We start from the raw sequence: 26,961 nt of genomic DNA on the forward strand, positions 1-26,961 counted from the left end.
TGTGTCCAATCACACTTGGCCAATAAAATTCTATTCTATTCTATTCTACTCTATCAGCAGCTCCTTGGGCAGTTTGAGCTTACTGAGTTGGCGCAGAAAGAACATTCTTTGTTGTCCTTTTTTAATGATGTTTTTGATGTTAGCTGTCCATTTTAGATCTTGCGATATGATAGAACCTAGAAATTTAAAGGTTTCTACTGTTGATACTGTGTTGTCTAGTATTGTGAGAGGTAGAAGTATGGAAAGGTTTCTCCTAAAGTCTACCACCATTTCTACGGTTTTGAGCATGTTCAGTTCCAGATTGTTTTGGTTGAACCACAATCAAGTCAATCAGGGATTCCATTGTCTAATACTTTTTTTATCCAAAAGTTTTTATTGGTCAAAAAGGTTTATACAAATACATATCAGGTATGGTAAATTTTCATTTTTCTTATACAAGATAAGAATTTTACTCAAAATTTTTAAACACATACAACAGCCATATGGCAAGCAGAAAATATGTTTATCAATATATACAGAATAAAGAAGGGTCAAGAATAATCAGAATATCATACAAAGGAGAATAAGGAAAACCAACACAATACCAAATATCATTGTCACTTCCTAGTTTTGGATCTCAGAACTCTGGGTTCAGCCTGACCCAACTCCAGGGGCAACAGCAGCCGCCTCCTCCCCATGGTCTATAACCTCCTTCTTCAACTCCTGGGTCATCTAATTCCAGGAGGGCTTTGTGTTCCTCCACGAGGCCGCAGCCTCCAATTGTACTAATTTTTTCGTAATGCCCTCCCGAAAATCATCAATCCTCTGGCATCAGCCATCTGAAGCCTACTCCCTTCTGGTACAATTTGCTTGACAAAAGTAATATTTCTTTCTCATTTCACGACCTGTCTGGGAATCTGCCTCAGAATGGCTATCTCCTGCCCCTATAAGTCAGTGCCCCACTCCTATGTTTTCTAAGAATTTCATCTCGCCTCTTCTCACAAATTTGACATGAACCTCTAGGAACTGCATGCGCAAGTGCATATTTTGAATTAACTCTATAAGCTCGATCCACATCCCAATTCATAAAGTCAACACCTCCCAAGAAATTCTCCAACAGTTTAGTCACAACATCTCTCAAATCTTCTTGGTCCACTTCTTCCAGATTTTGAAACCTATGAAATAAGACATTTTATCCATCTGTAGTCCAAGCACAGCATTGCCTGTCGTCCTCTCTTTTCTGCACTGGTGATCTCTCCCTCCAGACCTTCCACTTTCTGCTTGTTTTCTGCTGAGACTTGTTGAGTGTCCTTTAAAACCTTATAGTCACAATTTCTGCTCTTATTTCATCCAGTTTCTTGTCCATATTAGATAACTTTTCAAATTCTCCATTTCTCCAGCAGTTGGTCTCTGACCTTGCCATTTAAAAAATTTTTTTAAAATGCTCAGGCAAGCACAGTATCCTTGTACTTTCCTCCGGATCCACCAGGGGGCACTCACAGGAGCAACGGTCCAGAGTACAGTTAGTCAACCAGGAAGCAAGGAAGTGATGTCATCAAGATTCTCATAGTGAAAATATTGACGCCACCATTGTTTCAGATCCTCAAATTCCAAATTTCTTCTCCAGAGCTCCACAAACCGAATCTTGTTATTTTAAGTTCTCTCTGTGATCTTTAGTCAGGGAGAAAATAGATAACATTTGTTATCTCCTTCCCTTTTTATTTTGTCTGTTCGCCACCAGGCTGCTGCAATTATAAACCAAAGTGTCACATAAGAATATAATGTTTATTTTAGAAGCATGGTCAGTCCTGTATGTCGGCTGAGATGCAGTCTCCATGTCCTTTAACATGTCAGTCCAGGCGGCCGGATTCGACACTGAGGCAGATTGTGAGAAAAGTGAATGTATCTTTTCTTTTATGGACACTGAGAGCATATGCACCAAGACAAATTCCTTGTGTGTCCAATCACACTTGGCCAATAAAAAATTCTATTCTATTCTATTCTATTCTATTCTATTCTATTCTATTCTATTCTATTCTATTCTATGAGACCAATCACTGTTGTGTCATCTGCGAACTTCAGTAGCTTAACAGATGGATCATTAGAGATGCAGTCATTGGTATACAGAGAGAAGTGGGGAGAGCACAAAGCCTTGGGAGGGGGGGGCCTGTGCTAATTGTACAGGTATTTGATGTGATCTTGCTTAGCTTCACCTGCTGCTTCCAAGAAGCTAATTGCCCACAGCCAGGAGTTCGATCCTGACAGGCTCATTGTTGAGTCAGTGTTTCAACCTTTTGAGGTGGGTAAAACGAGGACTCAGTTTGCTAGGGACAATATGCTGATTTTGTGAACTGCTCAAACAGTGCTGTAAAACATTGTGGAGTGGTATATAAGTCTAAAGTGGAATTGTTATTGCTATATACTTTCTCCCGACTGTGGATCCTTTTATGAGAAGTAAGATGACCATTCTGAGCAAAGGTCCTTCCACACTCCATGCATTTATAAGGCTTCTCCCCTGTGTGGATCATCTTATGGGAAATAAGATTAGCACTTCCAGCAAAGGTCTTTCCACACTCCATGCATTTAAATGGTTTTTCCCGCGTGGATCTTTTTATGAGTAGTAAGTTTACCGCTCAGAGCAAAGCTCTTTCCACATTCCATGCATTTGAATGGCTTTTCCCTTGTGTGGATCACCTGATGGGAAATAAGATGACCTCTTCGAGAAAAGGTCTTTCCACACTCCATGCATTTATATGGCTTCTCCCCTGTGTGGATCATCTTATGGGAAATAAGATGACCTCTTCGAGAAAAGGTCTTTCCACACTCCATGCATTTAAATGGCTTCTCCCCTGTGTGGATCATCTTATGGGAGTTAAGATGACTTCTTTGAGCAAACGTCTTTCCACACTCCATGCATTTAAATGGCTTCTCCCCTGTGTGGATCATCTTATGGGAAATAAGATTACCTCTTCGGGCAAAGGTCTTTCCACACTCCATGCATTTAAATGGCTTTTCCTCTGTGTGGATCTTTTTATGGCTAGTAAGTCTACCGCTCAGAGCAAAACTCTTTCCACACTCCATACATTTAAATGGTTTCTCCCCTGTGTGGATCACCTGATGGGAAATAAGACTATTTTTATGAGTAAAGGTTTCTCCGCACTCCATGCATTTATATGGTTTTTCCCCTGTGTGGATCTTTTTATGGATAGTAAGTTTACTGCTCAGAGCAAAGGTCTTTCCACACTCCATGCATTTAAACGGCTTCTCCCCTGTGTGGATCACCCGATGGGAAACAAGACTATTTTTATGAGTAAAGGTTTTTCCGCACTCCATGCATTTATACGGCTTCTCCCCTGTGTGGATCATCTTATGGGAAATAAGACGACCTCTTCGAGCAAAGCTCTTTCCACACTCCATGCATTTATATGGCTTCTCCTCTGTGTGGATCATCTTATGGGAAATAAGATTACCTCTTCGAGCAAAGGTCTTTCCACACTCCATGCATTTAAATGGCTTTTCCCCTGTGTGGATCATATTGTGGATAGTAAGTCCACGGCTATGAGCAAAGGTCTTCCCACACTCCGTGCATTTATATGGCTTCTCCCCTGTGTGGATCATCATATGGGAAATAAGATTATCTCTTTGAGCAAAGGTCTTTCCACACTCCATGCATTTATATGGCTTCTCTCCTGTGTGGAGCTTTGTGTGGATAGTAAGTCCATTGCTCTGAGCAAAGGTCTTTGCACATTCCATGCATTTATATGGTTTCTCCTGTGTGGAGCTTTTGTGGATAGTAAGTTCCTGCTACAAGTAAAGGCTTTCCACACTCCATGCATTTATAGGTTTCTCTCCTGCTTGGAGGGACTGATGGGCTACAGGTGATTCTGAACACTGTTTCTTTGCAGTGTGAATCCTTTCATGGGAAGTAAGTTGCCTGCTTGATCTGAAATGTTTTCCAGATTCCAAACATTTATAAGGCTCCTTTTTTGTGTGAATCATTTTTTGAGATGTAAGGAAGATATTTCGAAGAGAAAGAATCAATATCCCATTGTATTTTTTTCCATTCTGACTTATAGCATCTTCTCCTTTGTTTTGGGTTAATCCTTTTTGTTTCATACTTTTCCCAATATATTCTTTCCTAATTTTCTCTTGTTGGGCATGAAAATCTTGCATCGGAGCATCAGTGGAAGATGAGCTATCCTGATTCCAATTATTTGACTGGTTTCTCTCATGACTTTCTAATTCCATTTGGATTCCAAAGTTCTCCATTTCATCTTTAGCATTGATCACTTGGAACAATTCACAGGAATCTTGATTCTTCTGCTCATTAGTACCTTCAAAGGAAAAAAGAAATGAAAATGATAACCAGGTTAGAGAAAAAGATCAAACTGCAAAACTCACTCAAACTCAAATTTGAGTTAAGAAATACCGGTAATTAGGGGACACATCCAAGAAGGAATTAGTGCGAGATCACGTGCGTTCACTACCCTGAGATATTGCACTACTGATCTGGAGTGTAGTTTAGGCCTCTGTTCTCTGTGAAATGAGGCATAAACTACTTTAGTGCAAGATCACGTGAGATCAGTAGTGATCTGGCCTTATACGCTCTTCCATGACCTGACCGTGAAAGTTCTGTTCTCACGTAATTTTGGGAGGTTCCAGAGGACACATCACAACACATTCCTCATATAACCTCCAGACGACACATAAAAGCACACTTCATTCTTCTCAGCCTCCACAGATAAGTTCCAATAGAAATGGAAAAATACAGATAAGAAATGGCACAGAAAGCATATAAACAAAGAGACACTGACCTCTTTCCTTCCTTGGAGAATGAGAAGGCCAGACCTTTTCCCTCTCATTCCCAGGAGACGATATCTGATGAACGGTTTTTTAATTAAAAAAAAAATAACTATAATCTGTCTTCTTGAACTCTTTGATTGGGGCCTAGAAAACTCTTACCCAGAGAGACCACGTTCCTATGGTTTTCCAGCATGACTTCTGAATGCAGCGCTTTTTGGTCAGGATCCAGCTGAGACCATTCCTCCTCAGAGAAATACACAGCCACCTCCTCGAAGGACACAAGACTCTCCTGAACACGGAAAAAAGAACAGAACAGGAGGATTTGAAAGACCAGTTCATCTTCACCAATGATTTAGACAAGAGGATATAAGGGGAACTGATGAAATTTGCAGACAAGACCAAAGTAACAGGAATACCAACACTCCAGAAGATAAGCTAAAGAGATAGAAGGATAGACAGATTGGGCCCCATCTATCAAAATGAAATTCAATAGTGAGAAATATAAGGTGCTACGTTTAGGAAAGAAAAACCAAATGCACAGGCACAGAATAGGTGATCCTGGCTCAACAGTAGAAAGTGCAACTGGGATCTTGGAGTCCTAGTGGACAATCAGTTAAACATGAGCCAGCAGTATACTACAGTTGCCAAAAAAAAAAAACCAATACAATCATAGGCTGCATTAAGAGGGGGATAGAATCAAGATCACATGAAGTGTTAGTACCAGTTTATAATGCCTTGGTAAGACCACACTTGGAATGTTATATCCAGTTGACAAACTAATTATGAAGTTGTACGGGTATCTTTTAGAGATTAAACTAGAAGAAGAACAAGTCAAGGAAACAATATTGCTTGGGGAAAGAATTTTGGGCATGGGATTGACTTAGAGACATGGCAAAAATTGTGGATACATAATTAATTATAAGATGACAATGTCAATGGCCTATAAACTTCCTCACATACCTCAATAGCCTACACTCCAAAATACAGTTCACCATGGAAACAGAAGTTAACAACCAACTTCCCTTCCTAGATGTCTTAGAAAATCAAGGAGTATATGAAATCCCATGCACAGCCTTCCCCACCACATACATTGGACAAACCAACAGAAGAATAAGTGAACGCATTGAAGAACACAAGAACTCAGTCAAAAAAGAGGAACCAACTTCTTCCCTGGTCCAACACCTTAAAGCCACAGGACATGATATTGACTTTAAAAAGACCAGAACTATCGCCGAAACTGAACACTTTAACAACAGAATAATCAGAGAAGCTATCGAGATAGAAAAACACCCACACAGCATGAACAAACGAGATGATACCTCCCGCCTACCAGCCATTTGGAAACCCGCCCTTATTGACAAATGAGTCCCTAACATGAGGAATGACACCAGACCCACACTCACGAGGTACGGCCTGGATACAGTACGGAGACAGCTTTAGTCGCGTTGGTTGATGATCTCTGGAGGGCCAGGGGTTATTCCTCTGCCCTGGTTCTATTAGATCTCTCAGCGGCTTTTGATATCATCGACCATGGTATCCTGCTGCACCAGTTAGGGAGTTTGGGAGTGGGAGGCACCGTTTATCGGTGGTTCTCCTCCTATCTCTGACCGTCGTGACGGTGTTGGCAGGGGCAGAGATCACCCGAGGCCCTCACATGTGGGGTGCCGCAGGGATTCTTCTCCTGTTCCACATCTATATGAAGCCGCTGGGTGAGATCATCAATAGCTTTGGGGTGAGGTACCAACTGTACGCTGACGACACGCATCTGTACTTTTCCACCCCAGGCCATCCCAACGAAGCTATCGAAGTGCTGTCCCGGTGTCTGGAAGCTGTACGGGTCTGGATGGGGAGAAACAGGCTCAAGCTCAATCCCTCTAAGACGGAGTGGCTGAGGATGCCGGCACCCTGGTACAGTCAGCTGCAGCTGTGGCTGACTGTTGGGGGCGAATCACTGGCCTCAGTGGAAAGGGTGCGCAACTTGGGCATCCTCCTGGATGGGCAGTTGTCTTTCGAAGATCATTTGACGACCGTCTCCAGGAGAGCTTTTCACCAGGTTCGCCAGTTGCGCCCCTTCCTTGACCGGGATGCCTTATGCACGGTCACTCATGCTCTGGTAAACCTCTCGCTTGGATTACTGCAATGCTCTCTACATGGGGCTCCCCTTGAAGAGCACCCGGAGGCTCCAGTTGGTTCAGAATGCAGCTGCGCAGGTGATAGAGGGAGCCGCACGTGGCTCCCATGTAACACCACTCCTGCGCAGACTGCATTGGCTACCTATGGTCTTTCGGGTGCACTTCAAGGTTTTGGTGACTACCTTTAAAGCGCTCCATGGCTTAGGGCCAGGGTACTTACGGGACTGCCTGCTGTTACCAAATGCCTCCCACCGACCTATACGCTCGCACAGTGAGGGACTCCTTAGGGTGCCGTCCGCCAAGCAATGTCGGCTGGCTGCCCCCAGGGGAAGGGCCTTCTCTGTGGGGGCTCCCATCTTTTGGAACGAATTTCCCCCTGGACTTCGTCAACTGCCGGACCTTCGGACCTTCCGCCGCGAGCTGAAGACCTATTTGTTTATTCACGCAGGACTGGCATAGGATTTTAATAGTTTTAATATTTTAATATTTGTTATAATTTTATAATTTTATGGGGTTTTATCATTTTAATGTTTTAATTCGGCCATTTGTTTAATAAGTTTTTTAATTCATTGCTTTATGTGTATATTGTTGTCGTTTTTATCTTGGCTGTAAACCGCCCTGAGTCCTTCGGGAGAAGGGTGGTATAAAAATTCAATAAATAATAATAATAATAATAATAAATAATGTCACCACCACACATCCACCCAGAAAGCAGACCCAAACCCACACTGATCATGAAGGACGACCAAGGACCAGAAGCCAGACTGCAGCTGCAACATTAGCCATTTCAAACCCCTCCAATCAGACTGACACCCACTATGAAGATGTAGCACGACCACGACCACGAAGCCAAACAGCAGCAATGCAGCTCACCAGCTCAAATCCCCCTGCAACTCAGACTAATCTGAGCACAACCAAGCCCCCACCAACACAGGACACACCCCCAGCCAATCAGACAACAAAAAAACGCCATCCAATCAGAGCACAGCCAAGCTCCCACCCAATCAGTTCAAACCCCAACTAGCAATTAAAAAGGAAGAAACAGCGGGAGAAAACCCGAATAACCAAAGACCTACATATATTATATATATATGTCACACATTGCTCCCAGAAGCACGAAGCTGAAGCCTGAAGATGACGAATGAGACTTCGTCGAAACGTCGCCAAGACACTTCCAATTTTACGCGGGAGAAAACCCGAATAACCAAAGACCTACATACAAAACAAACACCCGCGAAAACCTCAGAAAACAAATATATATATATATATGAATAAATTGAACAGCCATTTATCTGAAATGTTATGGGGCTTCCTGTCTGAGCAGGGGTTGGACTAGAAGACCTCCAAGATCCCTACCAACTCTGTTATTCTGCTCCATTGTTCCCAAATTCCCAAAGCAAAGATATGCACTAGGTTCAATGGCTGTGCTTCATACAAGTCCTAAGTTTAGATGAGAAAATGGACAATTCTCAAAATTTCTTTGACTGAAGAAATATTTGGGGCAAGTTTTATCAAATTGATTGATTCTGCAGAACTTTCAGCGCTTTTCAGTAAAGTAATCCCACTTCTGGATCAATTGATTTATCGCTCTATCATTCATTGATCTAGTAGTCTGAGTCATTGGCTGAATGAGAGAAAACAAAGAAAAGAAAATTTTCTGCAAAGCCGTTTCTCAGATTTTGCAAAGCGGGAATGTTTGATTTCCTAATCTGGGCACAAATCAGAGGATTGGAAATTATTTTATAGCCCGATGTACTGCCATTAAATGCTCTATGTGGTCATTCTTTGGATTTTAAAACTCTGCTTTGTTTTTTAATGTGATTTGCTTATATTTTAAACTATTGGTTATGAACAAGGTTTTTTAAAAATAGTAACATTGCAATGTGAGTATTTAGTTATTTTTCATTAGCCTTGCACAACTCCAAGTCAAAGTATGACAAAAAGAATGGGTGTCTAGCAGTTACTACCAATGTGATCCGTTTATTATTATTTCTTGAAGCCCTTTTTAAAAATTACTTCTTGTAAACTCATATTTGGAGGAGTTCTAGCAGAAGCAGTGGTCTTTAAAAAACATTTCCTAAACAGAATCTGAGGGTAGAAATGACACACAATTCTGTCCCTGTAATAGTCTATAGAGGAAGCTACGCTGGTGAGAGCAACTTGAACCTGCTATTAAACTGTCCATGTCGCACAGGAACACAAAAATAATCCAGTCCAAACAAGGGAGGGAAATAAAAGGAGAACTCTGCACACCCGCTTCACTTCCTGAAGGAAAGGAGAATACAAATCTAATAATTTTTCCCTTTCTTACTTGATTTGAAGGTTCAACCACTGCTTGAGCTCCATCGTAAAAACCAGAAAACTTCATGCTTTGTTTCTCTGTAAAGATAAAATAATTTCAAACTGCGTAACTTAACAAAATAAGAGGAAGTATACTAAGAAGAGAAGAAGGTAAGGTAGATGGGATCTTGCTGGGTAACCAGGGCATCTTCGATTACCTCCTGAGGTGTCCTGACTTTGATCTACCCAAGGGATCCTCCTGAAAAATGGCTCCTGAGGGGGATTTGATGGATTCTTCTTTCCTACAGGATTTCTTTTTTCCACAGTGCAGCCCTTCAAAAAGGAGGAAGAAAAAAGAAGCAGAATTAATGTAAATCACACAATATAAAGTGAATTCTTATATTAGGAACACAACCTCAAAGTCCCAAATATTCATCAGTGAGGTTGAGTGAGAAAACATTGGAACAATTCCCTACAGGAATTGGTGGGACATCTCCACCTATTATGAATGTCAGAGAACTTTAGGAAGGAGGGTTGAAGTATTCAAACACATTTTCTGTTCCCTTTTGAGCTCCCTAGATTAAAGTATCTCACCTTCAAGTCGACCTGCTCCTTCTGCTCCTCTATCTGGCTCAGGAGGAAGCCTTCAACCAGGGCCACCGCTTGGGAGCTAGTCTCTGCTCCACATTCCCTCACCCAGCCCTCCATCTTTGGGGGAAGAAGAGCCAGGAGCTGCTCCAGAACCACCAGGTCCAGCATCTGGGCTTTGGTGAGCTTTTCTGGTCTCAGCCATCGCCTACAAATGTCATGGAGTCGGCTGCAAAGTCCTCGGGGACCCTCAGCCTCCCGGTATTGGATGAAGTTCCAGGGCTGAACTTCTGAAGGGAGGATGGTTTCCTCCTCCAGGATCTTCTGCCCAGTCCTTGTCCAGAGCTTCCCAGGCTGAGCAGCTGAAGGGTGTTTTCCGGCTCCCTCCTTTCCAAAAGGTTGTGTCTCCATCCTTTCTCTCTCCTGCAGAGCAACTCCAAATGGCTCCAAGGACTCTTCTGGGTCTCCAGATGCCTTTTCCTTCACAGGACCATTTCTGGTGCCTCAGGACTCTGATCCCTCCAAGTAATTCCGCTCTTTTGTTTCCCCCAAGAAAAACTTTTGCCTTGCAAAGATTTCAAATGGCTTCAAGTTTCTGTATCTGAGATGGAAAGAAAAATAATTGCCAAGAATTAGAAAGTGGAATTTATCAACTTAACAATCTTCATGCAACCTGCCTTGAGCTCCAAGCGGCTCATCCCAGCGCAGGGCCGGGAAGGAGGCAGCTGGAGAGGCCGCCCCGCTTCTCTCCCCCTCCGGAGACAGGGAGCCTGGTGCGAATCCTGCCTCCTCCTCGCCCAGCTTCTCTCCTTTCCTGCTGGGCCTCCGCAAGGCCGACCCTCCCCTCTCCTCACTCGGGCTCTTCCCCGGACACGGGTAAGGGACGGGAGCCCCGGATCCCCGCCGCCTTCCAAGCATCCCCGCTTCCCCCTGCATGGAGAGGGCGGCTGTGGAGGATGGGACCCGGGGTTGAAGCCGGAGGGGGGCCGTGCGCGATCCTCTCCCTCCTCCGCCTCCCTTTGCACGGGAAGAGCCCCCAACTCACCCGCGGTATATCTGGATCTCCCCCACCAGACTCTCCCGCAGCCTCTCCGCCTCCTGCGGAGCCCCAGGGGTTAAGGAGAGCGAGTGCACAGTCCTAGAGGGGCAAGCGTTCGTGAGGTCACTTCCTTCGCAGTCTCCTCTACAAAGGCAGGCGTGACGTTCTCCCTCCAGTGGCCCAATGGGGAATCGCCTGACGTCACATTATCTTGGCAGAAGGCGCCCCTAGTGGATTATGCGTAAATTTACAGGATGGGCGGGAAAGAGGAGCGCATCTGTGGAAGGGCAGGGATGATGGGCTGGGAGTAGGAGGAAAGGCCCTCTCAATGCCTCCCTGTCAGGAACTTTCTCCAGAGGCGGCACTTTCAATCTTCTTGCCCAGGAACCGTCTGTGGTGACGGAGAAAAATCTCTGGAGGATTTGAAAATCACTTCCCTCAAGAACAGCTGCCCTGAAGGCTGGGCAGAGATTGGAGGAGGCCTCAAAAGGGTCCAAATCCTGTCAGAAACAGCCGAAGGTCAGAAGAGGAGGACCAGGAGAATCTCTGGGAAACACAGTTTGTGTCTGGTGGTTGTTGAGAACTCCGGCCTGAAAGGGAGGAAAATGGACACAGGCAGGAAAGGCCACAATGAGGAAAACGATTTTTTATTTCTTTAATTCAATTACATACAGGTGCCCTTATGAAATCATTCACTCAGCCTCACAACGAAGGGGGGGAAGCCGAAAGGGCAGAGACCCCTCCAGCCTCTTCTGAGGAACTGTCCCTTGTGCCCACAGAAAGACTGTGAAGAAAAAGAAAAACCAGTTCCAAAATGGAGGAAAAGCTGAAACCCATGGATATTTCAGAAATTTTACCTCATAATGAGGCTCCTTAACTCAGAAATGAAGAGGAGAAATGGCATTTCATCTCTGACTGGAGGAAAGGTGGAATTACAAAACTAAGAAAGGAGAATTGTGAAAAAGGAAGATAAAGCTAAACTATGATGAGGGAAAAACCATTTTTACATAGGGATTGAGTAGGAAATTCACCTCAACAAATGTGACTAGGAAGCTGAAGTCCTTGGGAGAATTTAAGGCAGGGATATCATTAGACCATAAATAAAAAGAGAAAAGAAAATAAACGCCAAGAATTAGAAAGTGGAATTTAGCAACTTAACAACCTTCACCAACCTGCCTGAGCCCAAGCGGCTCATCCCAGCGCAGGGCCGGGAAGGAGGCAGCTGGAGAGGCCGCCCGCTTCTCTCCCCTCCGGAGACAGGAGCCTGGTGCGAATCCTGCCTCCTCCTCGCCCGGCTTCTCTCCTCTCCTGCTGGGCCTCCGCAAGGCCGACCTCCCTCCCCACTCGGGCTCTTCCCCGGACACGGGGGAACGGGAGCCCCGGATCCCCGCCTTCCAGCATCCCTGCTTCCCCTGCATGGAGGGCGGCTGGGAGGATGGGACCCGGGGTTGAAGCCGGAGGGGGGCCGTGCGCGATCCTCTCCCTCCTCCGCCTCCCTTTGCACGGGAAGAGCCCCCAACTCACCCGCGGTATATCTGGATCTCCCCCACCAGACTCTCCCGCAGCCTCTCCGCCTCCTGCGGAGCCCCAGGGGTTAAGGAGAGCGAGTGCACAGTCCTAGAGGGGCAAGCGTTCGTGAGGTCACTTCCTTCGCAGTCTCCTCTACAAAGGCAGGCGTGACGTTCTCCCTCCAGTGGCCCAATGGGGAATCGCCTGACGTCACATTATCTTGGCAGAAGGCGCCCCTAGTGGATTATGCGTAAATTTACAGGATTCCCTGCGAAGGAGTAAGAAAGAGGAGCGCATCTGTGGGAAGGGCAGGGATGATGGGCTTGGGAGTAGGTAGGAGGAAAGGCCCCTCTCAATGCCTCCCTGTCAGAGAAAGGCTTCAACGTCTCCAGAGGCGGCACTTTCTCAATCTTCCTCTCTTTGCTGCCCAGGAACCGTCTGTGGTGACGGAGAAAAATCTCTGGAGGATTTGAAAATCACTTCCCTCAAGAACAGCTGCCCTGAAGGCTGGGCAGAGATTGGAGGAGGCCTCAAAAGGGTCCAAATCCTGTCAGAAACAGCCGAAGGTCAGAAGAGGAGGACCAGGAGAATCTCTGGGAAACACAGTTTGTGTCTGGTGGTTGTTGAGAACTCCGGCCTGAAAGGGAGGAAAATGGACACAGGCAGGAAAGGCCACAATGAGGAAAACGATTTTTTATTTCTTTAATTCAATTACATACAGGTGCCCTTATGAAATCATTCACTCAGCCTCACAACGAAGGGGGGGAAGCCGAAAGGGCAGAGACCCCTCCAGCCTCTTCTGAGGAACTGTCCCTTGTGCCCACAGAAAGACTGTGAAGAAAAAGAAAAACCAGTTCCAAAATGGAGGAAAAGCTGAAACCCATGGATATTTCAGAAATTTTACCTCATAATGAGGCTCCTTAACTCAGAAATGAAGAGGAGAAATGGCATTTCATCTCTGACTGGAGGAAAGGTGGAATTACAAAACTAAGAAAGGAGAATTGTGAAAAAGGAAGATAAAGCTAAACTATGATGAGGGAAAAACCATTTTTACATAGGGATTGAGTAGGAAATTCACCTCAACAAATGTGACTAGGAAGCTGAAGTCCTTGGGAGAATTTAAGGCAGGGATATATCATTAGACCATAAATAAAAAGAGAAAAAGAAAATAAAAAAGCAAAATAAGAAAAGCTCAAGACTCCATTGGTGTGAAAAGATTCAATCACATTTTGAGTTGACAGTGACATGCAAAGCTATAGTGTTAGCTATAGTGAGCAAAACAAAGAATCTAAACCGTTGGAAAAGTGGCTAAAATCAAATTGAAAAAATGGAGCTAACGTATTTCTTTTTTTTCCTCCAGTTTGACACAGAACTTTTAATAAGCCATATTTAAAAAATAAGAATCAACCCAGCAGGAAATATGCCCCCCCACAAGGCCATCCAAACAATTTAGTCTGTTAGTATGGTAATTTTTAATGCAATGAAGAGACTGATATTGATGCTATTATACATCTTAGCACAAATGATCTGTCCCAAAAAGATGTCAACTCTGAAGCTGATCTGACTGAGGCCATCTTGGAGGCTTCAGTGTTGCCACAGTGGTGATGAGGGATAGGGAGGAGGGAGTAGAGATAGCTGGGATTTTGTAGCCAAAACAAAATAGTTTCCCCTGAGAACCAAGGACCTTCCCATAAGTGGCTGAAGAGCAGAGGAATGAAGTTTCCAAGCAACCGGATAGCATCTTGATTGGACCATATGATTGATAGTTTTGGAAAAGGGGGGAAAGTTTTACTTTTAATTAGGTGAAAACCAACTCTAAAGGTCCCCAAGGACCTAATGAGTCTGTACCAATACGATATATCAAATAAACTTGTTCTTTGAGGAACCTGCTTGCCTCAGAGTTCTGTTCGCTATGGGTGCATTACTTGGAACCCCAACAGATGTATTTTCTTCACTTTTCAAATTAAATACTTTTTATTGTATAAAATACAAAAAACAAGAGAAGAAAATAGGAAATTAAGGGAAGGAAAGAAAACGGGAAAAGGTGTAAAATACCAGGGGGGAGAGAAAAAGAAAGAAAAGTGAGGCATTGACATCCAACTCTTCCTATCACAGTACAAGATAAACACGCTCCAACCTCCACCTTTTACTTTTACATATTAAAATATAACTAGCCATTTCTATAACACCAAATCTTTCTAATCAACAAAACCAAGATTAAGATTTTTTTTTCTTCACCAAGCACAAATTCCAGAAGTAATATCCAAATAAGAACTTATTTTCCTCTTTAAAGTATTCAGTTTAATCATTCCTGCTTTATCTTCCTTGCTATGGATATAGTATATATTTCTATTTGCACCTAGTAGTCTTTGTGAACTGTCACCATTTTATTTCCCTCAAAGTACTAAATTTTTTAAAAACAAAGAAACAAAGCACTTTTTTCTACATCCTTTTTAACCTAGTTTTTCTTTAAACTGATATATCATTTTCTTTAATTTTCTCTTAATATAGGTACTCTCAAATACATTGTCAATAGCTTTTGCCTACATTAAGGGGGCCGTGAATAGCTCAGGCTGTTAGAAGCCTGTTATTAGAACACAGCAGCCTGCAATTACTGCAGGTTCAAGCCCGGCCCGAGGTTGACTCAGCCTTCCATCCTTTATAAGGTAGGTAAAATGAGGACCCAGATTGTTGGGGGGGGCAATAAGTTGACTTTGTAAATATACAAATAGAATGAGACTATTGCCTTATACATTGTAAGCCGCCCTGAGTCTTCGGAGAAGGGCGGGATATAAATGTAAATAAAAACAAAAAACAAAACAAAACAATTAAGAGTTACTTAAGCATTGTATATATATATATATATATATATATATATGTTTTAAAAAATACATTTTTGAATTTGGAGTTAAAACTTTCCTTTAGTTGCACATATCAAGCAGATAAAAATGCATCCTGATTCTAGTTAACTCATTAAGTAATTCCTTCCAGCTTCTCTTCATAGAGTAAAATCTTTTTCTTCTCTGAAAGTATCAGAAACTTGTTCTTTCTTTTTATCATGAGATCCTCAACCTTGCTAATGTCCTTAAAGAAAAAAATCCCAAATTTGTCTTTTTTCTTGCCACTCTTCTTCCAGTTGGGTTGAGAGGTTTACATTTGAACCATAATAGTGAGGATGAAAATGAAAGTTTATATACGGTTCTTCCAAGGCAGTGATATACTCCTCTGCATTTTCAGCTTCTTGTGAAGTTGCCTTGGTAGTTTGGTAACGTTCTTCACGTCTGCATCTCAGAAGTACTTTGAGAGAATTTTTTTTATCATCAAGAGAGCAACCAGCCCACAAATTGGCGTATTTTATTTAAAGATCTTGCAAGTATTTTATTTAGAGATCTTTCAAATATATCTCTAATACTTTGCTCCACCATCTTGGCTTCCTCTTTTAGTCAGAATCAGAAAATTTTAACCACCCACAGCTAAGAAGATCAAGCTGCACTTACAGTAGTACACTAAATCACAGCTTTCAATCATTCATCAACTTTCCCATCTAGTTCCCATCTTCAAAAAAGGAAGAGAAATAGATCCAAAAAACTACAGATCAGCCTGACCTCAATACCAGAGAAGATTCTGGAAAAGATAATCAAGCAACAAATCAGCAAACACCTAGAAGCAAACAAAGTAATAACCAAAAGCCAACATGAGTTTGTCAAAAACAGATCATGCCAGACTAATCTGTAATGTAATGTCCAAAACTGGACACAGTATGCAAAGTATGGTCTTATGAAGGCTTTATAAAGTGGTAAAGTGATTTTGATTCTATGCCTCTTTTTAAACAACCAAGGATTGTATTAGCTTTTTTGGTGGCTGCTGCACACAGGTGATTCATGCTTAAGTGATCATCCATTCCGACTCCCAAGGTCCCTCTCACAGTTACTGTTTTTGAACCAGATTTCATGTAATCTGTTTTTCCCACCCAGGTGTAAAACCTTACTTTTTCCCACATTACATTTCACCTTGTTGGATTCACCGTTGTCTCATTTGGATCAGAAAGGCACAATATGCATACACATAAAAACCTATGCACATGGTGGGTCAGAGATTAGAATGCAGTACTACAAGTTAATTGCCCACAGCCAGGAGTTCAATCTGACCAGCTCATGGTTGATTCAGTCTTTAATCTTTGTCAGGTCGGTAAAATGAGGACCCAGATTTCTGGGGACAATATGCTGACTTTGTAAACTGCTCAAAGACTCCTATAAAGCTTTGTGGAGTGGTAGATAAGTTTAAAGTGGAATTGCTATTACTATATACTTTCTCCCGAGTGTGGATCCTTTTATGAGAAGTAAGATTACCATTCTGAGCAAAGGTCTTTCCACATTCCATGCATTTATATGGCTTCTCCCCTGTATGGATTCTGTTATGAGAAGTAAGAGCATTGCTTTTAGTAAACGTCTTTCCACACTCCATGCATTTAAATGGTTTATCTTGCGAGTGGATCTTTTTATGGGAAGCAAGATAACGGCGTTGAGCAAAGCTCTTTCCACATTCCATGCATTTAAATGGCTTCTCCCTTGTGTGGATCAACTTATGAGAAATAAGATTCCTACTTTGAGCAAATGTCTTTCCACACTCCATGCATTTATATGGCTTCTCCCCTGTGTGGATAATCTTATGAGAATTAAGTTTACTTTTATGAGCAAAGGTCTTTCCACACTCCATGCATTTATACGGCTTCTCCCCTGTGTGGATAATCTTATGGGAAATAAGATGACAACGTTGAGCAAAGGTCTTTCCACACTCCATGCATTTAAATGGCTTTTCCCCTGTGTGAGTCATTTTGTGGATACTAAGTCTACTGGTCAGAGCAAAGGTCTTTCCACACTCAATGCATTTATATGGTTTCTCTGCAATATGGATCCTTTTGTGGTTTCTAAGTACACTGCTGAGAGCAAAGGTCTTTCCACACTCCATGCATTTAAATGGCTTCTCTCCTGTGTGCATCTTTTTGTGGATAGTTAGTTCACTGGTACGAGTAAAGGTTTTTCCACACTGCATGCATTTATATGGTTTTTCTCCTGTGTGTCTCTTTTTGTGGATAGTAAGTTCATATATACGAGTAAAGGTTTTACCACACTGCATGCATTTAAATGGTTTCTCCCCTGTGTGGGTCATTTTATGGGAAATAAGATGACCACGCTGAGCAAAAGTCTTTCCACACTCCATGCATTTAAATGGCTTTTCCCCTGTGTGGATCATTTTGTGGTATCGAAGTCCATTGCTATGAGTAAAGGTTTTCCCACACTCCATGCATTTATATGGTTTCTCTCCTGTGTGGATCATTTTGTGGATTCTAAGTCCATTGCTACGAGTAAAGGTTTTCCCACACTCCATGCATTTATATGGTTCCAAACATTTGTAAGGGTCCTTTTTTTTGTGACTCACTTTTTGAGATTTAACTACATTATTTCCAAGAGAATGAATGAATGTCCCATTGTAATTTTGTCCGTTGTGTCTTATAGCATCTTCTCCTTTGCTTTGGGTTAAATAGTGTTCGTTTACATGTAATTTATCTTTGATTAGCTTCACACTTTTCCCAATATATTTTTTCCTTATTTTCTCTTCTTGGGCAAGAAAGTCTTGCATTGGAGCATCAGTAGGTGGTGATCTTTTCTGATTCCTATTATTTGATTTTTTTCTCTTATGGCTTTCTAATTCCATTTGAATTCCAAATTTCTCTGTTCCATCTTTACGGTTGATTACTTGGAACAGTTCACAGGAATCTTGATTCTCCTGTCCATTATTACCTTCGAAGAGGTAAGAGAGAGAAATGAAAATGATAACAAAGTTAGAGAAAAAGATCAAATTGTGAAAAGTTAACACATTTTCTTCTGAATTTTTCCAAAATTCCATTATGTTGTATTTTGCATGCCTACAGTGGTGTGATATAGACATGATGATTTCTATATTCATAATTCATGAAAGCTTTGAAAATATCTAGAAAATATCTGTCAGCCCTGAAAGCCAACTTTTTCTTTGGAGCTTCAGGGCTGCCACATTTAGTCCCTGGGAAAATGGGAGGAGGAATTACAAGGAATCGGTGGATAATTAGCCATAACAACAATCCTTTCTTTGGGAGTCAAGGATACTCGGCCTGCACCTGGATAGGATTTATTTATTTATTTATTTATTTATTTAGATTTTTATACCGCCCTTCTCCCGAAGGACTCAGGGCGGTTTACAGCCAGATAAAACAGAACAACAGAATAAATACAAGATAAAATAATATTTAAAAAATTATTAAATTTGGCCCAGATTAAAATATATTTAAAACAGTAAAAGCCACTAAAAAATTAGAAACCGAATAAAATCTAAAATTCTATGCCAGTCCTGCACGAATAAATAAATATGTCTTCAGCTCCGAGGTTGAGGTCAGGAAGTTGGCGGAGTCCTGGGGGAAGTTCATTCCAGAGGGTGGGAGCCCCCACAGAGAAGGCCCTTCCCCTGGGGGTCGCCAGCCGACATTGCTTGGCTGACAGCACCCTAAGGAGTCCCTCTCTGTGAGAGCGCACGGGTCGGTGGGAGGCAATCGGTAGCAGTAGGCGGTCCCGTAAATAACCCGGCCCTAAGCCATGGAGCGCTTTAAAGGTAGTAACCAACACCTTGAAGTGCACCCGAAAGACCACAGGTAGCCAGTGCAGTCTGCGCAGAAGTGGTGTTACATGGGAGCCATGAGCGCTCCCTCTATCACCCACGCAGCTGCATTCTGAACCAACTGGAGCCTCTGGGTGCTCTTCAAGGGGAGCCCCATGTAGAGAGCATTGCAGTAATCCAAGCGGGAGGTTTACCAGAGCATGAATGACCGTGCATAAGACATCCCGGTCAAGGAAGGGGCGCAACTGGCGAATCAGGCGGACCTGATAAAAAGCTCTCCTGGAGACGGTCGTCAGGTGATCTTCAAAAGACAACCGCCCGTCCAGGAGAATGCCCAAGTTGCGCACCCTTTCCATCGGGGCCAATGACTCGCCCCCAACAGTCAGCCGCGGCTGCAGCTGACCGTACCAGGGTGCCGGCATCCACAGCCACTCCGTCTTGGAGGGATTGAGCTTGAGCCTGTTTCTGCCCATCCAGACCCGGATTGACTGGGGGTTATCTCCAGGTGGGACAGTGAAATGATTGGACCATGTGATGGACTTGTGGGTGGAGGGGATGGATCTTTGACTTTCTTTTGGGTGGGAACAAACCCAAAACTTTCAGATTCGGGTTTCCCCAGATGTGCCTATATGACATCTCTAATAAAAAGGAACTCTGAGGAATTGCCAGCCTCGGAGACTTTCTTCATTCGGGCTGTTACTTGGAACATTGACATTAACCCAAATCTCCTTTAAAAACTTTAACCAGCTCCCCAAACACTGAGGTGCTGTCTGGGGTCTAGAGCCCCGAACGCTGACCTGTCACTCTGGAAACGTAAAAACTCAGCGAAGATAAAGGAGACGGGTTCTGCCTCAGCCTACATTTACCTTCCCAGAACTTGGGGCCCACAAGCACCCAGAGTATGACAATGGCATCTTTCCATTTAGCCCAGGATGAAGTACAACTCTCCCAACAGCCCCAATTCACTGGAGTGGCAGCTCCCACTAGAGCCAGGCCGCCACAGCAAGCAGAGCCAAGGGACTTGCTGAGACCAGCCAACCCCTTGCCAGCTGATCTTCATGCTGCCATCAGCCAAACTGATATCACCTTGTTGGGCTTTCTACCCCGGCCAGGGGTGGGTGCAGTGCCAGTGGATGCCAGCGCCGGAACCGCAGCTGGCCCCAATTCCGCCACTGGCTCCGCCAGCCGCACCCCCTGAAACACCGCCGAGGTTCAGGGTGACTTTTGACGGAATTCCGGGGAAGCTGGCATACTTCCTCAATCAGATCTGGGTGTTGTGTCTCGCTCGCTCCCCCTGCCGCAGCCGGGCCCCTCTTATCTCCTGCCAGACGCTGATAGTTCGGAAGAATGTCCCGGAATGCCTCCAGCCCCCAGCCCTGGCACCATGCCCGGAAAGGCCGAGCAAGACGAAGGGCCTGGCGTGCCTTCAGCCCCCAGTCCTGGCACCATGCCCAGACAAACGGAGCAACTAAACCCCTCCCCCCCAGCATGTGAGCCTGAAGAATGTGAAGCCAGTCATGAGCTAAGATTACCAACAGCTGGAGGCTGGAGAGATCCTCACTTCCGGAGAGTAGAGAGGTGACATCAGCAAAAGGAAGGGAGGGGCAGGCCTGGATAAGTGCTGAGTCATGGAGCCACACCCCATGGCCTATATAAAGGATCTGCTTTCTGGCATTCTCTGAGTCAGGCAAAGTCTAACTTGGATTGCTGAAGTCACTTCCTGGTCTCCTGCCTGCCTTGAGAACTCTGATAGGACTTTGGCAGAGCTGCAGAGGCACGCTTGATACGGACTTCCATGACCCGGCCGTCAGCGGAGGAGTGGGACACGACATCGGGTGTCAAGCCTGGATTTGGTTAGATTACGGGTTTGGTTGTATCCTGGGTTATTCATATGAATTCAGTTTGACACACTTGGGAGCTGAAAGCGGGGAGAGCTGAGGTGGATGGAATTTCAGTCAAAACAACATAGCTGGCTGATGAGTCAGCCGTGTTCCAATGGCTGGCTGGCCAGAGAAAGGAGGAGCGAAGTCACCCAGCAACCAGTTCTCATCCCGGTTGGACAATGTCACATATTATTTTGAAAAATTGAGAAAATCCTATTTATAGTGATGTGGAAACCCGGGAACTTTCTGTACTGTCTTTCCACTAGTTAGTGCCAAGATGGTATTTCTAAATAAATTTGTTCTTTGAGGAACTGGAAAGCCTTGGCGTTCATTTTATGATGGATGTATTATTTGGAACCTGACATTAAGCCAGTACTTCCTAAACTTTGCTCCAATCGGAGTCACATTCCGGGATCCTGAGCCCCAGCTGCTCCTTGGACACTCCAGAGAGTTGGAAGACTCAGAGAAGGTGGAGGAAAAAGAAGGGAGCAAAGCGAAGAAAGCTGGGGGGGAGGAAGGCCTGAATGAGTGGCAGGCCCCCAAAAGAACCCGGCTGATTGAAGCAATGGGTGGAGAACTCTTGGCCAGGAAGCAGTGTCCCCTGATATCTCTAGATGAGATTGCTAGAGCTCGCTGCCTTAGAAGAGTGAGGAAAATTATCAGGGACAACTCTCACCCTGGGCATCACTTCTTTACCCTCCTACCATCAGGAAGGAGATATAGAAGAATAGCCAGCCGCACAAACAGGCTGAAGAACAGTCTCGTTCAGTTCTCCTGAATGAGAAATAACACTATAACTACGTAGTATGATGGATTATAGGGCCCGCGCAATGTGTAACATGTTCGCACTGGTGCAATAGGATTGGGTGTTTTCTTAATATGATTAGGGATGGTTAGGGATTTTCTGTCTTCACTGTGAGTTGTATTGTGCTGGGGGGGAGGGCTGCACTGAGGGAGCTCAACCAATCTCATTGCACATACAGTATGTTGTGCACTGACAATAAAGATCGTGATGGAGAACCTATGGCACGTGTGCCACAGGTGGCATGCAGAGCCATCTCTCCGGGCACGCAAGCTGACACTCAGGTCAGCTCCACCGCACATGCCTGTACACCTCCTGCTGGCCAGTTCATTTTTGGGTCTCTGCCAGGAGGCACACGCGTATGCACCAGGGGGGTCATGCAGGAATGTGCAGGGTTGTGGGGGACTGTGGGACCCCCGTGCCCCATTTTTAGTCCCAGGAGGCTTCAGGGAGGCCTGCTAGTACCATAACGGGTTGCACGCGGATGCGTGGGCGGTGGGGAGGTCGCGCACATATGCATGGGGGGCATGGCTTGAGGGACAGCATTGCATTATGGATGTTGGCACACGTTTGCGTAGTGTCATGCGCACACATGCTTCCGGAACCCGAGTTAAAAAAGATTCACCATCACTGCTCTAGGATGCTCTGAGTCACATTTCATGAGGCCTTCGTTTTTGAATTGGATTCAGAGAATGCTTTTCCATGGCCTGACCGTGAAAGTTCTGTTCTCACACAATTTTGGGAGGTTTCAGAGGACAAATGACAACACATTCCTCGCCCATGACTTCCAGAGGATTCATAAAAGCACACCTCATTCTTTTCAGCCTCCACAGATAAATTCAAATAGAAATGGAAAAATACAGGTAAGAAATGGCACAGAAAGCATGTAAGCAAAGAGACATTGACCTCTTTCCTTCCTTGGAGTACGAGAAGGCCAGATCCTTTCCTATTCTCTCTCTGATTGGGGACTAGAAAACTCTTACCCAGAGAGACCACGTTCCTATGGTTTTCAAGCATGACTTCCGAATGCAGCGCTTTTTGGTCAGGATCCAGCTGAGACCATTCCTCCTCAGAGAAATACACAGCCACCTCCTCGAAGGACACAAGACTCTCCTGAACACGGAAAAAAGAAGAGAACAGGAGGATTTGAAAGACCAGTTCATCTTCATCAATAATTTAGACAAGAGAATATAAGGGGAACTCATCAAACTTGCAGACAAGACCAATTGACAGCAATACCGACACTCCAGAAGATAAGCTCAAGATATAGACAGACCCACAGATTGGGATTCATCTAACAAAATGAAAAACAATGTTGAGAAATGTACGGTTCTACATTTAGGAAAGAAAAACCAAATGCTTGGGCATAAATACATCAGTGATGGCTAATCTTTTTGGTGCCATGCCCAAAGCTCATGTGCAATCCCCAAATGCAATGCTGGCACCCCCCCGCACATGTGCCTCACTCTGCACGTCCCTTTTCCCCCCGCACATGCCCCTGCGCCACTCATGTATCCCATGCCATCCCATCATGCATGCACGCATATCCCTTGTAAATGCGTCCCGCCTCCCCTCACCCATTTTTGGCTTCCAGGTTGATGCAAGAGGCTTTCCAGCAAATTTTTCCACTACTGGTTCTGTGGGTGTGGCATGGTGGGTGTGGCCTGGTGGAGGGGGGGGGTCATGTGACTGAGTGGACATGACCAACTTGACGTCACTCATTCCAGGCTCACAGACCAGCTCTTCCGGTTTTCCGGCACTGCTACATGCACAAAGGCCAGCTGATCATCACATGCGCATGCGTGCCAGAAACCTGAAAGAGGAACGGGTGACGCCGCATATGCCAGGTGACATGGGTCCGCATGCCACTTCGGGCATGCGTGCCACAGGTTCGTCATCATGGTTCTAGAGTCTCAATATCTTTTTTACGTCTGGCAACAAAAACTGGTTGTATCCCTCTTTTAATGCAGCCTATGATTGTGTTGGATTTTTTGGCAACTATAGCATACTGCTTACTCATGTTAGATTAGTGCAGAATCAGTTAGATTCTGCACTAAGACTCTAAGATCCCTGTTGTACTTACTACTGTTGAGCCAGGTATCACCTATTCCCGTGATGGCAAACCTATGGCATTCGTGCCACAGGTGGAACACAGAGCCCTCTCTGTAGGCATGCCAGTTGTCGCCCCAGCCCAGCTCTACCATGCATGCACATGTGCCTCCCACCAGCCAGCTGGTTTTCGGGTCTCTGCCGTGCATGCACAGGGGGCGGGGCGCATGCAGCCGACACATGCCTCCTGCATCAATCTGGAACCAAAAATGGGCATGGGGGTGCCGCGCAAGGCCAGCCACCCCCCATTTTGGGCCTGGAAAGCAGAGTTGGTATTCAGCCGGTTCACATCTGTTCAGGCACACCGGTAGCGGCAATTTGATCTGGGTCATCAAACTGGTAGCAACTTCTGGTTGGCAATGCCCCCTCCCAGTCGCCACTGCTCTCCCCTTCCGACTGCTCGACGCTCACCCTGCCCTATATATGTTGCCTTTGCCACACCGCCCAGCTAATCACCTTGCCAGTCGCCACGCCAACGCCTGCTCAGCTCAGTTCACAAAAGGTAAGCAATGCATGCCTCCCGCTTGCTCTTCACCTTGGGTTGGGGCCCCAGGGACGCGCCATTCCCTGAGGCCTTGGAGCCACTGCCTGCCTCAGCCAGGTCAGGGAACGTGTGCTTCCCCAGCTCCAGCCTTGCCCTGGAACTGCCACCTACTTGCAGCCCGCCTCAACCAGGTCAGGAAATATGCCATTCCCTGGCTCTGCCCTTCCCCCCCGGGGTCCGCTTTCTTGACGCCAGCTCTCACTTAAGTGCAGCACAATGCCCTCCCATTTCCCCTCTTTCAGAAACCCGGGTCCTTATCTCCCCCGCTTCCTCCCCCACAACCACCTATTTTGTAGCCCAAAGTACTGTAATTACATGCTCTATGTGGCCATTCTCTTTGGATTTTAAAACGCTGCTTTATTTTTTAATATGATTTACTCATTTTTTGAACTAATGTTATAAACAAGGCTTTTTTAAAATGGTAATGTGGCAATGGGAGTATTTAGATATTTTTCATTAGCTTTGCACAATTCCAGGTCAAAGAATTACAAAAAGAACGGGTGTCTAGCAGTTCTTGCCACTGTGATACGTTTATTCCTCATTCTTGAAGGATTTTAAAATATTGTTCCTTGTAAACTCAAAATTGGAGGACTACCTAGACGAACAAGCTAACCAGAGGAAGCTATGCTGGCTGACAGCAACTTGAACCTGCTATTGTGCAGTCCATGTTATGGAAGAACACAAATATAATCCAAGCCAAACAAGGGGGAGGAAATAGAAGAAGAGAGCACTCAGCTCACCAGCTTCACTTCCTGAAAGGCGAATACAAATGTAATAACTTTTCCCTTTCTTACTTGATTTGGAGATTCAACCGCTGTTTGATTTCTGTCAAAAAAACCAGAAAGCTTCATTCTTTTTTTCTCTGTAAATAATTTCAAAATGCACAATTAGTAAAATAGGAGGATGTATTCAATAGAAGAGAAGAGATAGTGAAGATGGGTAATCAGAGGATTTTCAGTTACCTCCTGAGGTGTCCTGACTTTGATCTTCCCAAAGGATCCGCCTGAAAAATAGCTCCTGAGGGGGATTTGATGGGTTCTTCTTTCTCTCAGGATCTCTGCTCTTCACAGTGCAGCCCTTCCAATAGGAGGAAGGGGAAAAAAGCAGAATTAATGTACATCACATGACATAAATTGGATTCTTATATTTGGAACACAACATCAAAACTACGAATATCCATCCCTGTGGTTGAGTGAGAAAACAATGGAGCAATGTGTTAGAAGAATTGATGGGACATCACCACATATTATGAGAAGTTTGGGAAGGAGGGGTGAAGTATTCAAACACGTTCTTTATTCCCTTCTGGGCTCCCTAAAGTGTCTCACCTGCAACTCAACCTGCTCCTTCTGCTCCTCCGCCTGGCTCAGGAGGAAGCCTTCAGCCAGGGCCACCGCCTGGGAGCTGGTCTCTGCTCCACATTCCCGCACCCAGCCCTCTATCTCTGGGGGAAGAAGAGCCAGGAGCTGCTCCAGAACCACCAGGTCCAGCATCTGGGCTTTGGTGTGCTTTTCTGGTCTCAGCCATCGCCTGCAAAAGTCATGGAGTCGGCTGCAAAGTCCTCGGGGACCTTCAGCCTCCCGGTATTGGATGAAATTCCAGGACTGAACTTCTGAAGGGAGGATGGTTTCCTCCTCCAGGATCTTCTGCCCAGTCCTTGTCCAGAGCTTCCCAGGCTGAGCAGCTGAAGGGCCTTTTCCGGCTCCCTCCTTTCCCAAAGGTTGTGTCTCCATCCTTTCTCTCTCCTGCAGAGCAACTCCAAAGGACTCTTCTGGGTCTCCAGATGCCTTTTCCTTCAAAAGACCATTTCTGGTGCTGCAGGACTGTAAGTTATTCTGCTCTTTTTTTCCCAGCAAGAGAAAATTTTGGTGTGCAAAGATTTCAAAGGTGTTTGAGTTTCTGTATCTGAGATGGAGAGAAAAATAAATAGAAAGAATTAGAAAGTGGAATTTAGCAATTAAACAACCTTCACCCAACCTTCCTGGAGCCCCAAGCGGCTCATCCCAGCGCAGGGCCGGGAAAGAGGCAGCTGGAGAGGCCGCCCCGCTTCTCTCCCCCTCCGGAGACAGGATCGGGCCCCCGGGGAGCCTGGTGCGAATCCTGCCTCCTCTTCGCCCGGCTTCTCTCCTCTCCTGCTTGGTCTCCGCAAGGCCGACCTTCCATTCGGGCTCTTCCCCGGACACGAGGCGGGAAGGGAGCCCCGGATCCCCGCTTCCACCTGCATGGAGAGGGCGGCTGGGGAGCATGGGACCCGGGGTTGAAGCCGGAGGAGGGCCGGGCGCGGGTCTCTCCCTCTTCCGCCTTACTTTCCATGGGAAGAGCCTCCAACTCACCCGGGTCACGTCTGAATCTCCCCCCGCCAGACTCTCCCGCAGCCTCTCCGCTTCTTGCGGAGCCCCAGGGGTTAAGGAGAGCGAGTGCGGCGTCCTGGAGCGTCAAGCAGCTTCCTTCCAATGCTCCTCTGGAAAGGCAACTGTGACGTACGACCTCCAGTGGGCCAATGGGGAAGCACCGGGAGGTCACTGGTCTTAGCAGAGAACGCCCCCTCATGGATTTGGCGCAAAGTGTCAGGATTGTAGAAACGGCGGGAAAGAGGAGCGAGTCTGAGGGGAAGGGAGAGGGCAGAGATGATTGGCATGGGAGTAGGA

The 26,961-nt window shown here is 45.2% G+C and overlaps 1 pseudogene; it reads right to left on the reverse strand.

Moving 5' to 3' along the window:
• Window positions 1-1,883: 1,883 nt before the first annotated feature.
• On the reverse strand, window positions 1,884-26,582 carry LOC131192842 (zinc finger protein 420-like; annotated as a pseudogene).
• Window positions 26,583-26,961: the final 379 nt, after the last annotated feature.

Source organism: Ahaetulla prasina, chromosome 2, assembly GCF_028640845.1.
Source record: "Ahaetulla prasina isolate Xishuangbanna chromosome 2, ASM2864084v1, whole genome shotgun sequence".
NCBI classification, from domain to species: domain Eukaryota; kingdom Metazoa; phylum Chordata; class Lepidosauria; order Squamata; family Colubridae; genus Ahaetulla; species Ahaetulla prasina.